Source organism: Poecilia reticulata, linkage group LG20 (assembly GCF_000633615.1).
Source record: "Poecilia reticulata strain Guanapo linkage group LG20, Guppy_female_1.0+MT, whole genome shotgun sequence".
NCBI lineage: Eukaryota > Metazoa > Chordata > Actinopteri > Cyprinodontiformes > Poeciliidae > Poecilia > Poecilia reticulata.
This window is the reverse complement of record NC_024350.1, coordinates 23,775,744-23,793,390: the sequence shown is the minus strand read 5'-3', so window position 1 is coordinate 23,793,390 and position 17,647 is coordinate 23,775,744. Positions and strand designations below refer to the sequence as shown.

The following is a 17,647-nucleotide window of genomic DNA, read 5'->3' as shown; positions in this document are numbered from 1 at the left end:
GAGTGTGTTATTGTATTGTGCTCCTGCATGCAAAGGCTACGTTGCATTCTTTCGACATTGTGCTACGACGCTGCTTTATCTGCTTGCACATTCCCAAGCATTTCAAAAGTACAGATATCATAGATTGAGTTTCTAAGCATTACACAAAAGCATCAACATTTAAGTTGTATAATATGCTTCTTTTGTTGTTGTGAACACAGAAAGAGCTCATAATGTCTACATAACTTACTTAGAAGAAAACTGTATGAAATTGCCCTTTATCTTGCTTAAAATATTGCTTCTGTAAAACTGAAGTCATGACAAACTAAGACGGGTTTATTTTGATTTGCCAAACCTAAAACCAAATTTGAGCCTTCAGTTTATTTTAGAGATAAACCAGCCCAGTTCCAGACTTTGTGGTTGATTTCTAATCACTGAGCAGATTAGTTTTGAGCAGAGAAGTTCTGTCCTGTCAATTCTGACTTCAGTAAAAAGAAAAAAATCGACATTGTCTAGCAATTGAAAATTGCTCGGCAAAGTAGAGGAATGAATGAAACAATTATTTCTCAAACATAGCTGAAAGTTACAAAGTTGTCTCTCTTTGAGTCACTGAAAAAAGTCTGCAAATGCAGTAAAATCTTCAGTTTTGGGACAAAGGGTTCTATAAATAAAACCCAACTACAAAGAATTAAAGCACATCCCATTTACTCTTCTCTCCAAGGCATATTGTAGCTCACCAACATCTACTTCTCAAAATATGTGCATCATATTACAAAATGTATTTAAAATAAATAATTCCAGAAAGAAGAGTGATGTCCAACCCAACACGTCAGTGTAAACCTCAAGGATTTTCTGTTATCATTTACTGATTTATTGCAGCAGCCATAGAAAAGCCTGTCATGGATGGTCATTAATTACTATATCAGGAACCGTGTCAAACTGTATGAGAGAGAGACAGAGAGCGACAAAGAGACACAGAGAGGTTTGTGTTGCACAACTTTACACTTACCGAATCTCGCTGACATTTAAAATAAAGACATAGTTACTATGAGTTGACGTTTAAAGATATTTATAGCATGCTTAATTTGTAGAAAATTTAGCACAGCTAACATTATTGTGTTTCACCTAGAACCAGGAGACTCATATCTGAACTATGGGAAGCCCTTGAGCCTGCAAACATTTTCTTAAGTAGCATGTTCCATGAAATGAGGAATTGTACTTGTCAAAAAACAAATAAATAAATCAACTGTGATGTAAAATGTTTAGCATCCTGTTATCTGCTGCAGTCATGCTGTGCTGTGGCAGCCTGAATGATCCGACATGTCAAGATAGAAAATCCACTTTTCTTTCTCGAAAGTGTGTGCAAGTTTAGCATCTCCTCTAACTTCTTAAATTAATATTTTTCAATCTAGCAACTCCACTCACCAAACAGTGTTGTTGTCAGCACAGTGTATTGCACATAGATGATTTACTGATCAGAAAAAGTTCACAAAATTCAATCCGATTCATTCCAATCAGTCAGATTCAGTTCGACATAATACTCAGCAAAGAGTCGTTCATCTAGCAAGCAGATTTAATCGACTCTGCATATCAAAGATTTAATCAACTTTGATGTGCGCAGTGAGAATCACTTATTTAATTTGGTATCCAAAAACACGAAAATTTGATAATATTAAAGTGATTTTACCTGAGGAGGACACATGGCCAACAAAGCACACTTTTTCTGAAATATGAGACGTCTAAAGATAAAGATGGTAATAAGTGTGTTTTGCATTTGAAGCACCCAGCCTGCCATTTGCAAATCTAAGGTTATTAAACGAATCAATGGGATATCACTGCAGAAATCACAAGGTTCGCCTTGAGTGATAGAAAAAAAACAAGGGGATTAGAGAAATTGTTCATGATATTACACTTTCTTTATTCAAGGTATTAAAGCTTTTGCACGTGCATTGCTGCTTTTTCTTCTGCAGTTGTATTTGCAGAAAAAATGCTATTGCAAATGCAGTACTATGTGTATGTAGTATGTGCAACATATTGTATGTGTTGCACATACATTACACATACAATAGTCAGTCTTTTGTTTTATTTATTAATCATTAGCTGCATAACACATGTGTGCAATGTACTGGTATATCATTTTAGTGGTCTATAACCAACCCTAAGATTAAAGAAATGAGAAGGTTATCGTCTTTCCTGATATAAAAAAATGCAGCTTTAATTCTGCTTCAATATAGGTGTGGTCTTGAAGGAAAGAAGACTTGAACCTTCTTTCAGTTTTACAAACCAGACCATAAAAAGAAAAGAAAACATCTTTGTACATTTTTAAAATCCAAATTCAAATGAACAAAAGCACAAAAGATTCCTTTTAAAATACAGTATGCATTAAGAACCTAAGAACAATCCGTGATGCAAGAGCTTGTAAAAACACCTTCCACATGAAAGTCATCGGTATGACTAACAGTCACACCAATGTGAAGATATTTTGCTCCTTTCTACTTTTACAAACTTTCTTATTTACATTAAGCTCAACTTTTACTTAAACTTTATGAAAGAATGACAAACTTCAAATAGTTTAGAACAGGCCTGTCTTTCTTTAACTATAAAAAGAAAAATATACTTCCTCTGACTAGCTCAACTCTTATCTGGTAAAAAAAAAAAAATCCAATACTCATGGCCGATGTAACTTTAGTAAAATGTATGCTGGGAAAGTGGCATCATTAAAATCTTTTCCTCCTCGGTTTCTTGAAGCCTGAGGAAAATGCCCCAGCTTGTCACAGCTACCAAAGCTGTTGGCCAGTGATGACCCTGACTAAGCCATGTTCTGCTGCATGTGCACTTGTTTCTCTCTCTCTTTCTGGCAGAATCACCAAGGAGCTCTGCGTCTCTTCACAAATGCCTGTATTTCAAGCTTTCAACACATACGCTTTTACCGTCAGTCTTCCTGGCAGCATGGAAAGCAGTTAGAGAAGATGAGGCACAAGAGAAAAAAAAAAACGGCTTTCTGTTCTTAACAGAATAAACAGATTTTCATCATGCATCCGTTACATTTCACTGAAAGGGCAACAAAAAAAAAAGATAACCGATTTGTTTTACCTTCACAAACTAGAGTGGAGAGAAGCTTGTCCATATCCTGTACATCTTTTTGAACAAACCAAAAACTTAGGCCAGATTTTCAAAATATGAACGCCTGTACCTTTGGCAAAAATAATAACTGAGTGACGTCTTGGAAGTCAGTGAAATGGAAATACCACGTAACGTAGAGCTGAAACACAATGAGAGACATGACCTCAGACTCAGCCCTGAGTGCGGTGCACTAGTTGTTTAAACTCTCATGACTCTGTCACATCCGACAGAACCAGCCGTTTAACAAAGCTGAGCACCAACTCAGTGGGACGCTTCTGCTCAACAAGATGCAGTCAGATCTGTTAAATTAGAACTATCACATAACAAAACAGAAAACTATCTTCATTTTATGTTTCGTAGAAATGTCAAAAACAATCTAATAAAATTACATGGGTTATTGTTTTTTGTTGTTGGTGGGGTTTTTTTTCCTCTCAAAAGATGATAAAGTTTGTTAGAAATGAGGGGGGCAGACAAATTAAAAGATAATGGCTCAGTAAGGTTGTTTCCTTCTGCACACCCTGCAAACACGTTTGCTGTATAACATGAGCCGCAAATTTCTGTTGCACGGCAGTTTTCATTCATCTAGAAATGAGCATTTGCATTTGAAAACTGGTGCTTGTGTGGATGTAAACCGTGTTCACCAGCACAGATAAGAAAACATTGTTGTATGCATGAAGAACTTAGCGCTGTCCATGGTGCTGAAATCATTCCTCACAGCTGCTAACTTTTACTGGATGTTGCGAACATTCATTCATCTTCTGTTTCCTTTTTATATACGCAAGCACTCTTAACAAAGTCATTTTGGCTGCACTCCCCCGGCCCGCTGATTAAAATACAAATCCAAAACCACCTATTATGCACATCTAGATTATCTATACTAAAAATGGCATGGTATCAGAAAAAAGCTCAGTCAGAAAAGTGACCTGAAAAGTGGCAACTAAACCAGGAAATAAGCTGGGTAATTCCAGAACATCCACCCCGTCACCCAGCCCACAGGGCCGGGCTGAAGCCTGACCTCCAGCTGTCTGTTCATTTTTGTGCTCAATTAGAAAGGAACTCTCCCTCTGCATGCACTGGATCTCAGCAAATGTGACCTTTTCTCGCTGCTAATTTAATTACTAGAAAATCCAGATGAAATTTCTTCGTCACAAATGGGTGGATGTGGATGTCAAGGGTAGAGGCGAGCCGATACGAACGCGACTAATTTGTTTCCCCACAAACTCATCTGCAAGTGGGAAGCTGGTAACAAAACCATATTAACCATTGTTCAGGATCCAGGCCAATTTGTAAAACAGGGTTGCTATGGTGCAACTATTACCAGCTGCAACATTTTGTTAAAAAAACAAGATTCAGCCTGGGAGTGAAAAACGGACTATGCTGATGTGAAAAAATTGAGAACTTCCATTGAGAAATCTTGTTTTTGTTTTTTAAACCTGCAATCACTGCAATTATTTTAAGATCTTTTAGGGCAGTTATTATTTTTGCAGTTTATTCTAAAATAATATGTGGCATTTATAAGTTTCCGGTTTATTTGGAGTGCTGTATTTTGAGCCACAAAAAGCAAAAAACCAATGTGACTAACCCCGTTTTCTCCCAGTGAGTGAGATTTGACTAGCAGTGAGTGATTGTGCATGACACATACAAACCAAAACTGTTACAACGTACTTATTATGGTCTCTTATGTACTTTTTACAAGCCTGTTTCCTGCAGCAGTAAGTAGAAGGAGGAAAAATTACCCTTTTTCTTCCAGTGTAAAAACATTACCCTATCTCTACCTGCTTTGCTGTAAGATAAAAAGGGAAGACAAATAACAGAGAGGCAATCTGGATGATTGGCTCTGAAACAAGGACTCTGTACTTCAGGATCCATTCATGTTGACTATTAGAGCGAGAAGAGGGTTTTTCCCTCTTATGTTCTCTCTCTTCTTCAGGCCTGCCACCTTGGTACCAGCCATGTTTTTGCGTAGTAACACCTTTTTGGGCCCATTTCTATCCTGCCTCTACCTATACTTCACTGGCATGTTTAATGGCCTCTTGTGATGTCATATGACCTTCGTCTTTTGTGAGCACAAACATAATTGGACAATTTATTCTCTCCGCAAATGAGGAGATAATCTGGGTATTAATACAAACATAACATTTGGTATTTTGCCACATGCTGTAATGTAGGCCAAATACAGAGAATACCAGCTGGTAGACTCAACAACAAAAAATATATATATAAAATGGAAATATGCAATGAAATGATTGAAAACAAAGCTTGTTTTTGCTACATATTTTTCAAAGTGAAGTTTTAAGATAAATATACTCAGAAAAAGATGGAAATAAACCTACTTCTTTTAGAAGTTATTATATAAAATCAGGGATGCACCAATATCAACTATTTAACCAAGTATCAATATACATTTCCCTGCACTTTCAACAACATGAAAAAATTAACAGACCATTCACATTGCTTCTCTGCTTCAAACAGCCCACAATCCTGCACTACATCACTGTCCAAACCTCTCCCTATCAAAATGCATACAAAAACAGTAACAAGATAACTGTGTGGAACAAACTGAAAATTGACAAACATTGGCGGATACCGAAGATAATGCAGATATGTCTGCATTCTTGAAGCTGAAAGTTTTTTTGTTGTTGTTTTGATTTTTTTATACCAATTGTAAGTTGTGGAAAACTTAAGCATAATATGGGATAAATACCCTTTAAGTTTAGGAGAAGCATTTACACAAATGCAATTACTGTGGTGGATATTATCACTTCTTCACATACAGTCACACTGAAACCTAATATTAGCTGGCTAATTAGTTGGGCTCCATTTGTCCTCCTGCTCTCTAACTAAATGCTCTAGACATTTCAGATATCAACTTTACCTTAAAAAAAATCACAACTTTAATAACTGGAGAACTCTGGGTGAAACCGCGCTTAAGAGGTTTCACCCAGAGTTATGAGAGTGGCAGGGTTGCTGTTTTATTAAGCAGGGATGGAAGGATAGGTGAGGAGAAACTCTGCTCCAAACTCAGCCCCCTCCAAATGTTCCCTGGCATTTTATTAATGGGACTTAAAACCTTTGGAACAGTATCCTGAAAAATCTTACTTTTTAAAGCTGTGGTGCCTGTGTGTGCCTTCTTCAGGTTGGTAACCCACATACCGATTTATTATAGCAGAGTAAGCGGGGAAGAATATAAAATAATGCCAAACTTCAGAATTTTAATTTTGCAAGCCATGACTCATGTCTTCCACACTACTTTGTGTTGGTCTATTAAATAGGTTTTCAATAAAAATCAGTTACATGTGTGGTTGTAATGTGACAAAATGTGAATAAGGATTTTTTTTTTTTGCCAGACAAGTGGATAATGATGCTCAAATTTTCATCTAGGCAGTTTTAGCATTTTTCATGTAAGATTTTTAAATGCTGTCAGCAATGCTTTCAGATTCAGAATAGTTCTTCCATGGCCTGAGGCTTTTCTTTGACAGCAGCCAGAACTGTTTTCATAGTTTGGAGCTGCTCTGTTTACTATAATCTGCCGATAACCTCACAGGAATAGCTCCCTCAGAATATGACTGCATTTTCATGGCAGTATGTCATGTAAAGGTTTACAACTTAATGACTCTACAAATGGTAAACGGGGCCATGATCATGAGCCTCCAAATAAATCAAAACTGAAGAAAAACAACAAACTTAATCATTTCAAAGCCGGCGGCTATCGGTGTCACCAACTGAATTACCACATTTGGTTCCCTTCTCACTTGTTTCTGTGCAAAAAAAAAAAAAAAAAAAAAAAAAAAAAAGGGTACTCATGCAGCGTGTATTCACACACTGACACACATGTATGATCGCCATCTGTTGCGCTGTAACCTCCCCAAGCTCACCTTCCCTTGCTGCTCCACTGGGACATCCTCACTAATGATTCCTTAACTTTGTTACCGCCTCATTGTGGCAGTTAGCATGAGCCAAAACTAGATTTACATCTCGGTAATAGACAAAGCGTTGCACACTCATCTGTGTGACAGTTGCGCTGATTCACCAGTCCATGACGTACATGTACAATGCTGACATCCACCTGCTCTCGAGTTACTCCAGTCATTATGTCCATCTGCCTCATACCCTTTTGTGTCTGATAATACAGGCAGAACAGTCACGGTGCGACATTTTACCGAAATATGTTTTCAAATTCAACTCCTTTTACAAACAGCTTTCTAGGGATCATGATGACTGATTAGTTGAATGCCAACAGAACTTTGTCGCAACCTTCAAAATTAGTATTTTCTCCAAGAACAAACTGACTCCAGTGCCGTCTGCCTCATTAAGAATAAAGTAGGGAAACTCTTGTGTATATATAAAACAAGAAAGATGTGCATTTCTTTATCCAGTCTCAACATTTTTTGTCATTTGAAAGTTGTCATCATAGAATGATTCTCTAATTGCCAGAAATTCAACCCGCTGGTTAACTCATGCAGAGATCTCAGTAAGTGGGTTTCATTTTGCTCTGAACACATCAAGCAACTAGCAGTAAAGAAAGAGAGACGGGTTGGTGAGGGATAATGTGTGCATAGTGAAGTTGGTGAGAGCTGGTTCACTGGCACTAACACTATGATGACCTTTTGGTCAAGAGATGAGCAGTTGGTCTTTGGAGCAGATAATCCTTTGGAAAAGCTGGTCTTACAGACTTAGCAATATTCACTCCCCACTAACACACACACATACACACACAGGAAACATTAGTAAAGCTGCAACAGGACAGTTTGTAAGTATAAACGAATTGCTTCAATATGTTACCAGGGATTTATGGCTTTGCATATACAGCACTGTAGAACTAACTTTTGAACAGTTTATCAAGTTACTATCATAAATTTCAGTGTGTTTTCATAGAATCGCATGTGAGGCTGCTACTGGAAGGAAAATGACATGTTTTTAAAAACTTTTTGCAAGCAAAAATTTGTACAGTCAGTCAAGCATGAATACCGTTTGTATTTTACCCTCCTTACTTTAATACCCCAAAGGGAAAAAAAACAAACTGTGGAACAACACAGTGTTGGGAAAAATCCTCACACCAGTCTCACAGTACATAATATTAGCAGTATTATGGTATGGACACTCTTTTTTTTCTTCCTTTGCCAAAAGGCTGAGGAAAGCAAGAAAAGCCTGGTAGAGGATGCAGCTGATTCACGAATGGGGGGGAGGTTCACAATCAGTTACAGTTCAATAGTTTGAATTCATTTTTGTTAGAAGGGCCTCGTCAAAGTCAGGGCCAAAATCCAAATGAGTATCTGCGGCAAGACTTAAACTTTGATTCGCATAAATAATATTCATTTAATCTGATTAAGCTTTTGCAAAAACAAAAAAATTGGTAAAATGGAGTGCAGTTGAGCATGGGCTTTATTTAGGTTAATCAGAGTAAATGTGGCTGAATACAAGTGAATGCCTTAACCATGCATCATTTTCAGCAATCTTTTCATATTTTATAGAAGCCATCTACACAATTTGGTAAATTGTCACTACTGGCAAGTCAACTGGATTTTCTTTTCAATTAATTAAACAGTGAATATTAAAAATAAGATGGGAAACTTGGGGAAAAAAAGCATTAAGTATTATATATACATCATAAACTTTTAGAGAGAAAAAAACTTTTTCTTTAATACACAGCCTCACCAAAATAAAATACACTGCAACCTTCCACTCCAACACCTGCTCATATTGAAACAAAATGTAGCAGGCTAAAGATCAGCTTTTCACTAATTCAGCGAGTCACAGGGAATTAATTAAATATAACTACTAAAAAATTAGAGATAGGTGGGGATGATTCCTTAGATTTCTTTCTCTTTTATTAAGTTTAATTCTCATCATCTTACACAAATGGATTTAAAACTTTTTATGAAAAGGTCTGATGTATAAATAATTTTAAAAAACAACTTTTACATCACAATTGATCTAAGACCTAATAAGACCATGGTTTGGATCCAGACTTAGGATCTCTGATCTGTTGCCAAAATCCACAAAACAAACAAAAAAGAGAAAAAAAAAAAAAACAGAAGTTTTTGTGACGTAAAAATGTGACAAGAGTATAAATTATTTCGCAAGACACCTTTATACTGTATCATCTTATCAGTGAAAATAAAAAAAGAATTAATTAGGGTGTTTAAACTGAGGATACCAGTGCAATGATAGCTCGTTGTGTGTGCTTCTTCTACACAGCACATTAGCTATCTCCGCCTTGTTCTACTGCTTGCTTTGGCTCCTCATTCATTGGCTCTTGTGCCTGATTTAGCCGGCGCCTGGGGCCAGCAGCATCTAGCAGTGGTATAGAGGGCCATGTAAATGTCACCATCTCAGAAGCTGTGCTCTGCGGAGCGTGAAATGAAATCTGGCAGAGTTTTAGGGCCCTGCCTCTCCTCACATGGACATTCCACAGTTCATGGGCCCCAATATAAAATCCATCACCATGCTATGATTACATCAAAGCCCACACCTTCTTTCTTTATAAATTATCTATTAGCCATGCATGTTTCCGTCACATCAGTACGACTGTAAAACTCGCATAAACATGATTCTTGTCATGTGATGGGTTTTTTTTTTGCTAAAGGAGCCTTGTCAAAATTGTTATTAGAAAGCATTGATGTATAAGTTATGATTAATTAGAAAGGAGCATGCCTAAGCTTTGTACTCCAACAAATTTAGTAATATCAATTTAATGCTAAATCTAGACTGGCTGATGCTAAATCCAATGGAAGATGTTGGAAGAGCTGCAAGCTGGCACAGAATGACGTTGAGCAGTTGAAGGTTTTAAAGCAGAAAAAGCTTCTCTTGGCTTTTCTTACTGGAAAACCTGCCGGTAGACTCAAGAGGCTCTCTTAAATATTAAAATCAGGAACACAAAGGGGCCTTTAGTTTGGGCTGATGCCAGTTGGATGCAAGACAACGGCTTCAAACCTTTGTGCAGAGTTAGGACTGCCTCAGACCATCTATTACATTCTCTTTTCTCGTCAAGGATGAGATCAAAGAAAGGACAGGTCCTCTGTTTTCAAGCCCTTATAAAAAAATAAAAATAAAAATAAGAAATATTTTTTTAAAAAAAAGAGTATAAGCCATCCATCCACCTGGTGCTGTCAAGACTTGGGATGAGCTCAGTTAAAATCTCATATTTTTCTTCTAAAAGAAACATATGATCTACCTTGTGCTGCTTATTGCTACTTCATCAGCTCAGATTTGCACTTCTGTTTTAAAAATAGGCTCCAGTGAACCATTCAGAGACCTACCTTTTCCAGCTTATCTTGTGTAATGGGCTCTTGAAATAAATCTCCTTGCCTTAAATACACAGGATCTGGGCTCACAAAGGCTTACTTCGATGTTTGGAGACATGATAGTCTGACCTCCTGCGGAGACTCAGACCAGCATAAGGTAACTTGGGACCAAATACTTCTCCAAAGCAGGGAGACGTAGACAGATTCAGATCTAGTTGTGGAATAAGCTGATAAAACTCTAATAGATAACGATGGCATTGTGAAACAATTACATATTAGTGGAAGTATGAATAATTGTTGCTATACTTGCATTCAGGTATGACACTATGAGAATCTCATGCAGTGTGTTCGATGAATCAGGATTTTCAAAAAACAGAATTTACACAACAGATACACAGTTTGGTCAGTTACATGGTTCTCAAGCAAACTGACTTAAGAACTTTAAAATAAATGTAACTGTGATCACACGCTCCCTCACTATCTGACAATCTCCGGAAACCGAGTCGTCATCAGTGCCGGGGAGATCTTTGTTGTGCATCTGATTCATCGCCTTTCTCCATCTACTGTCACAGCTAGTGAGAGGAGGCCAAGCCAGAGGCTGCAGGCTACTGCAGAGAACTGTGGCATGGAGGGACACTGGCATAGAGGCTCCTCTGCAGCTCCAGAAAGTTAATCCATAGCTCTGGGAAACACTAAAACTGTCAATATAACCACGTGACTGAAAGTTCCCCAACTGATGATTGAGTTCAGCTTTCAGAACAATAACCATTGACCTACCATCATCAGAAAGCCTGGCTGTCTTTTTATGCAAGATTATAATTTTGTTATGTCAAATTATGTCAAACTGAAATATAATAAAACAGAGGTCACCAAGATATTTGGAAGACAAATTTCCCTACTCGGTGCCTGGGAACAGTGGAAATGTCACACTAATTGGTTATTGTTGCACATGAAATCTGTACTTTGTGGAGGTTAAATAGGCTGACATGACAGCAGCACTGACTGCGGATCATCACATCCCGGCGACTGCAGTAAAATTATTACTCCTACTAAAATAATTAGACAATGTACCTTGGGACTATGACACATTAAAAACACGTCTCACAATTCCAGGTTGACAGCAGACACCATTACACTGCCAAGATAATTGTGACAGTAAAGTCTTCAAGTGTCCCTGTTTTACTAATTAAAAATATACAAAGTAAAACAGATTTGAATCAACTCTTTTTGATGAAAACAATCCTAACTATTTTCTAAACTCCAAAATTCAAACTGTCCCCCCCCCCCCACTGGAAATAGTTCCAGGATAAATTGTTTTACTGGTCCATAACCTATAATGTCTCTAGTCATAAAAGAATAATGCGTAATTTTATTTTTTTTATTAAAAGGCATGAATACTTTTTTCTCATCATCGCCATACCGAGTCACATGACCCACTGGTTCAAACCTCTATTCAGTTCAATGTGTCACTTGACAATCCTATGTTCTGAACGACATGATACAAATTATTTTCTTTAGAATCAAAATGTCACAAAATGCGATATAAAATATAAATTGAATTGTAATTTGGGCGAATAAGCCCTGCTTGGCAATATTATGTTCTATAAATGAGCACCAACTATTATATCGTATCGTATATAATAGGTATTTTTGGGGGTTTTATTCTAAAAAAATATATATTTTTCGTGTTAAATACCCAGCTCATTTGACACTGAACTTACATAACAATGGTTGTTTTGTACCTTGTGTTGTTCACCTAATGGTTGTTCACAATTCATTTTTAAATGCTTGTTAATTGTTCTTTTTCTTTTGTATTTGTACGCTTGAGTTGGAACTGAATTGTACATGCACAGTTGAATACTCTTTCGAGTACAAATATGGCATTTGAAATATTTTTCTTTCTAAAATCACACGTGATTTGATGTGATAATACAAGTGTGGCAACAACAAGTGCATGATATGCATAGTCAGTGCTGTAAATCTACTGTGTGCTTTCTGCTTGTGAGCAGCAATGCCTGAGCTTATTAGATTCCAGGGAATCCAATACAGAAGCAGAAGTCTATATAAAATCAATCTTGAGCCACAGTAACCATAAAGAGACTTCTCACAGACACATTATTATCTGCATCAATTCTGCAGATGACCATACACTCCACAACACTTCATTAAAATCATCAACACACCATTATCTACGGGATGCCTTTACCCCAGAGGAGCCATTTGTATATCCACATTTGGCCATATATCTGCTCACCTTGACATCATGAAAAAACTAAATCAGAATCTACCACCATCGCTGCCATTCCTCATACAGGCATGGCACATTGCATTCTTTAAATTCAGAATTATAACAAGGTTAGTATGTGTATACTCCATCACACAAGTTAAGTAACAGTTGCTTAGCATTCTGCAGCAGACTCAAGCACTGAAAGGCATCTGGATCCGTACGGGGACGTTGATAAAGGCAGCTCTCCCCCAGTCTCCGGCGTAAGGCCTCCCTGGTGGATTATGTTACCCAACAATGGCACTGGCCTTTCACAGTAGGAGCATGCTCCAGTTGCTGGAAGGCATACAAACACGTCTTCCTTTCCTTCTCCCTACTTCTCCCACCACAATTTACAGTGTCCCCTGACAAAAAGCATGCCTAGAATACATTTTTATACTACCAAAGCAAGTCCTATTTTTTGCAACAAAGAAGAAAACAAACCGTTTTTGTTTTGTTTTTTAAACAGAGTACGTTCATGACTGATGTCCAGATTGTTTTGATTCTTGTAAAACGTAAAAAAAAAATAACAGTCATATTCTTTATGCTTAAGCTGACAAAAAATGGAGACAGACAAAAGCCTTGAAATAACAATGGAGTACTAAGCTTGTGCGCAAACATACAAACTACAAACAGAGAGGAAAAGATACCGCAAGGGGTATATTGTCAAACTACCGTCAGAGATCAGAAGGTATGAATTTTTTTTTATTTAGCATCATTTTAAACAGTCCTATTTTCCATCAGACATTAAATTAGTTATGATTTTAAAAAACCATGACACACAGAAATCTTGAACATAAACCTGCCTATCAAGGAAAGCAACAGAAATATCCAAGATCATGCACTTTTTACCAGTGCATGATCCAAATTGATCAAAAATGTTTTTTTTATTTGTCTCATCAATGATAATATCTAACATATAAATGAGTCATGGTAATTAAAGGGGCAGTATTATGTGTTTTCCAGACACAGTGACATATTACAGCAGAATCAAACCACTATGTTCTCTTCAGCTATTATAAAAATTCTTTATCTATATATCAAATATGACTGAAAAGACATTTTACGTATTAATTTAACACCTTGAAATTGGTCCCCTGTCTCTTTAAAACCTTGCCGTTTCTGAAATTCTGCCTACATGAAATCATCACAACAGTGCTCATCTATTAACCCATTAACATTTTTACCAGCGTAGCACTGAGAAGTAAAATTAGGAAATTACATTAGACTGCTAGTAGTTCTTTTACGACAGCTCTAAGACACAAAAGTGCTCTAGACAGTATATATGCTAAAATTACAGAATTTATACAGGAATACTTAGGGAGTCGCCTTATCAGCTAAAAGTGTAAGTATGTTCACCGTGAGATTGAAGTCTTGGAAATGGAACATCTCCTGTTCTCCAACGCAAGTGACAGAGGGTTAGCGAGACATTGTTGGGCTTGACGGGGCCTGATTCTCCAACAGTGCGGCGTAATTAAAATTTGGCAAAGGAAAAAAGCACACGGGCACGATTTACAGCACGTCGGAGAACACAATAACACCTGACTCATCAGTGCTGTCATCCACAAGCGTCATTACGACACAGCCGAGACTTTTGGCCTTCTTTAATAAAAGCTGCAGGGGGGCACAAGTTATGAGTAACAGGTCTGTCATCATTGCGCTTTGCAGAATCCTCTTGTGCGAGAACCCCTGGGGTGTTAGAAAGCAATCATTGTGCCAATGCTCCTCTACCCTCTGGTCCTTGAAAACGCAATGGCCATTTGTTACATTTATATCTAGATGTATAATTTCATTTTAATTTCGGTGTTCTGATGCTTCAAAGTCAATCTCAAACAGTGCAACAACAGGGCCATTCTGTGATGACGCATTTCATCTGGACAGCATTATCTGCATAATCAAGCGAGACGTGCTGGGGTATGTGAGAAGTGTGAAAAAGATGCAGAGATGTTGAATTATTAAACAGCTCTTATCTCACTTGAAAGCATCCCCAATATTCCACTGGCATCACCTACAAGGGCTTAACTAAGGCAGTGTTTGTAGGCATCTTGTAGCAGAAAAGATGACTATCAGTGCAGGTCAGGAAATGCATATACTCATGCAATGGCATAATGTGATTAAATTTGGGGTGCTAATGATTTATTTAAACTTTTTCCAGAGCGGAAATAAGCAGAATATATATATTTCAAACTTTCAACAGTCTGTTGATGGGGAGTATTCTCTTCATTATTTCATATGACTGTGAGAAGGACAACCCAAAGAATAATGCGGTCACCAATATGCCTGACAGTTAGTACAGTGTTTAGGTTTTAAAACCTCTAATTGGCTCCAATAAACTGTTGTCAAACTGATGGTGAAATGACCCAATCTTTGTCTCATCTGGCCATAAACATCTTCCTTAATCATTTAGGCAGCTGAAAATTTCACATGTGCGTGAAGGTGTTAATTTTGGAGCATGGTCTTCCCACACAGATGTTAAGCTCACATTACTGTAGTGGCCCGTATGTACAATTTTGAGCCAGTGTGAATTAAAGAAAATCACTAACATTGTTTAAAAGCTTTATTAAAAGTGCAGAGATCAATCACACAGACATGCCAGTTATTATTATTTGAAGCACTTCAAATTTTGTTGTGGCTGAAAAGTGCAATGCAAATAAACATGATGATGAACTTGATGATATTATATGTAAAGTTGAATAAATAACTCAGGAGCAGAAAAAAATTATTGGCTCACTGACAACAAAAAAAAAGAGCCAAATAGGTTCCAGTCATAACATATTTGCAAAGAGGTAGATTCGTTTCATTTATTAGCAAAACTGAAGAGAAAAATATGGACCACAATGCATGAGCTCCTAGAGTTCAGCACAGAGACTAACATTACTTGACAGGCAAAAAAAAGCAAGACTTCTGTTTTCACAGTGCAATAAAACCCCTACAGTCAAGGAAGAAGCAGACAGTCTCTGGTGTGTGAGGGAGACTGCTGTGGCCTTGTGAATAATAAGGAAAGCGTGCATGTTTGGTCTTTTCACGAGTTCCACAGGCAGCAGTGGGAAGATCAACAGATTGCTGGATTGGACTGCTGCATACTTTAGATAAGAGAGCAGAAAAATGTCCGCCTTACACCTTTTGGTAGAAAAGCAAAACTAACGATAACACAAGGAGAGAAGAAAAAAAAAAGGAATTCAGTTCAACTGCAGCGTTGAGACGTGTTTTCCCCGTTATTCAGGCTTTGCATTCTAATTAGTTGATGAATTATGGCTTCGGCAATTTTCACTGACCTCTTATTCCTGATCTTAGGATTTCAGTCTACTTCTCCAGAAAGAAGAGGTTTATTGCCTTCGCCTCAGCTCAAACACTATTGCCTAATTACTGGGTATATCCTAATAGAATAATTTTCATCTTCATCTTCAACCAGCAGACAACTTTTTATCACCCAAGACAAACCGGTCAAGCATTTAGATCAGACAAGTGATCCATTCAAATCGCATCTGGATTCAGTCTGGAGAGTAATTTGCAGATGTAACATTGTTCTTTTATACTGGCTGAATTGCACTGGCAACGCTACTCCAGGCAGTGTTTTAATGACTGTAATCACACAGTCAGTGTGGAGAAGTGCTAGTAGGGAAGACTCAGAGAAACTGAACTATCTTTGAAGATAGCTGGGTACCAAAGAGGCTGAATAAGTTTGGCATGGACACATGAATGATCCATGTAGTCCCGATTACTAATATTACTGAGGATGAGGGCGAAAAGGTTTGAGAGTGTTCCTAAAAAACGAAGATATGCTGTGGAATGACTGGAGGCTTTGGTCAATTTAACATCCCACAGCCCTTAATGTGCGGTGAGATGACACGGAATAAAGCTGCGACCTCATCCCACAAGTGATAACAGCGTTAATGGATGGTAAAGAGAAAAGGTAGAAGTACGATCGCTGCAGAAAAACAGAAATCCTGCAGCTAGTCCTCATATTTAAATGCCAAATACGCAATAGCAGACGCAGGTCTGCCGTCAAAGCGCACGGATGGGGATGATTGGATATTCCACAACTGCCTCGTTATCACAGATGGCGATAGTAGGGACAGCTGTCAACGCGCCAATTAAAATAAAGCAGTCTACCAAGTTTGTCGGGCATGTTAACCTTATTTCTAAAATTACCAGAATTAAAAGTTGTACATCTCCGTGCAAGTAAAAAAAAATAAATAAATCAGACAACACGACAAGACATTACGGTCTGGGTCCCACCAGTCCAAAAGTGCATATTTCATAAAGTACATGATCACTTTACTTGATGACAAACAAATTGTCTCTGCAGAATGAATGAAGCGTAAGAGGGGGGGAAGCGCAACATGCACACATTTGCTGCCTACCTTGTCTGAGCGGAGTCCGTCCGGCAGCCCCTGAAAGAGTAATCCTGTGATTTCCGCTCAAATCTCCTTGTTTCCTTTAAAATGATCTGAAGTCAGCACTGATCACGGCTCGTCACTTGCACGGTACGGTCCCGCAGAGCGTAGTATCTTCCTGTACCGCTCAGTCTGTGGGCTGCAGAGGCATCACTGAACGTATGAACCAGCGCTGCACATGAAGGGAGAGAAGGAAAATCCGGAGCGGAGCATGTTTAGTGTGGATTCTCCAACCTCCAGTGCACACTGTGCCACACAATCAAAATGATGGAAATAGTAAAATATCACTCGAAATGTTCATTCTGGAGTACTAAGGAGTTCTAGATTTTTACGCATCTTTCAGCTCCAGCTCTGCACCTTAAAAGCCTATAATTAATAAAAGAACAGTGGGATATGTTGATTGGTTTTATGTTTTTGTGTCTACAATCAGGTGAACTAAAGACAATGGCAAAGACTAGATGTTTTTTTTTTTTTTTGCTTTATTCTTTTATGTGTTTAGTGCAGGGATATGGAGAGGATCCAAAGAAGCTATGTTTTAGCTCAAAATTCCTTTTTGTGAGGTGCATTAAATGCTTGTTTGATTCTCTGAACTCCAGGGTCAACAGCTCAATTTGTCCAGTACTGTGCTGTATGCATCCATG

At 37.8% G+C, this 17,647-nt stretch overlaps 1 protein-coding gene across 3 annotated transcripts in view; it reads right to left on the bottom strand.

Moving 5' to 3' along the window:
* Positions 1-17,174, bottom strand: part of dlgap1b (discs, large (Drosophila) homolog-associated protein 1b) — a 111,067-nt gene extending 93,893 nt beyond the window's left edge. For all 3 annotated transcript variants that reach the window (XM_008396753.1, XM_008396754.1, XM_008396755.2), the window contains exon 1: positions 16,974-17,174. The gene's annotated coding sequence lies outside the window, so the exon portion shown is untranslated. The remainder of the gene's footprint in view (positions 1-16,973) is intronic.
* Between the last annotated feature and the right edge of the window lie 473 nt (positions 17,175-17,647).